Genomic DNA, 910 nt, shown 5'->3' on the forward strand with positions numbered 1-910 from the left:
GAGACAGAAGAGCTGCATCGTCTATAGTGAGGTCAGGTCCATTAAGTCAAGAACAACGCAGACAATAAAAATGCTTTAAGAAATTGTATTGAATAAATTACAAATGTAATTTGGCAGTATGGCTCTGTTCAGAGGAGTAGCATTGGGGGACGCTCTCACAGTTTAAGACTGGGAGAGTTAAAGGTGGAGCTGAGGAGGAGGTGGGTTGCATCAATGCAGCAGAAAGCATTTAGGAGCAAATAAAGCAGCAGCAGTTGGAGCAAAACTAAGCAGCAAGCAGTATGAGCAAATTAAAGCGGGTTTAAGTAGCCATTTAGCAGCGAGGGGAGTTGACCAGCTGCTGCAACCGTGTTGTTGCCAGAACCGACGCTGACGCTCAATTGGCTCTGGCAAAGTGTGTTTTTAAAAAACCTTTTATTCCAAATGCCATCAGTATCCTCAACCAAATCAAGTGACAGTCAAACTGAGCTGCTATTTTAATGAATTTAAGGATATGCAGATATGTATGTTTTTTATCCTGACATTTTTATTTCATGTTTTTATACTTTACTTTACTTGCTATGTCTGAGATGTTGTCCGTATGAAGGTCTGGTGAGCCAAAGAAAACTTTCCACCCTGGTGGACAATAAAGATTTATTCTATTCTAATTGAGATAATCTCGGTCTAATGTTAGACTAGTTAGCGAGAGTGAGCCCAAAACATCGTAAATTAGTTTTTTTGTGACATTTCTTTATTAACATTTTGTCAAAAAGAAAAATCAATAGCAAACGTCATCTCCTCGGCTGTGAACCACTCCTGGCGTGCGTCCATGGATGTATTAAGAGGGTATCTACCATTATAATAGCAATCTGCTATGGTACAAGCGCGCCTGCTTTTAAAGGAATAGTGAAATAACGCTCTGAACCACACC

The sequence above is a fragment of the Etheostoma spectabile genome, chromosome 13 (genome assembly GCF_008692095.1).
Source record: "Etheostoma spectabile isolate EspeVRDwgs_2016 chromosome 13, UIUC_Espe_1.0, whole genome shotgun sequence".
NCBI classification, from domain to species: domain Eukaryota; kingdom Metazoa; phylum Chordata; class Actinopteri; order Perciformes; family Percidae; genus Etheostoma; species Etheostoma spectabile.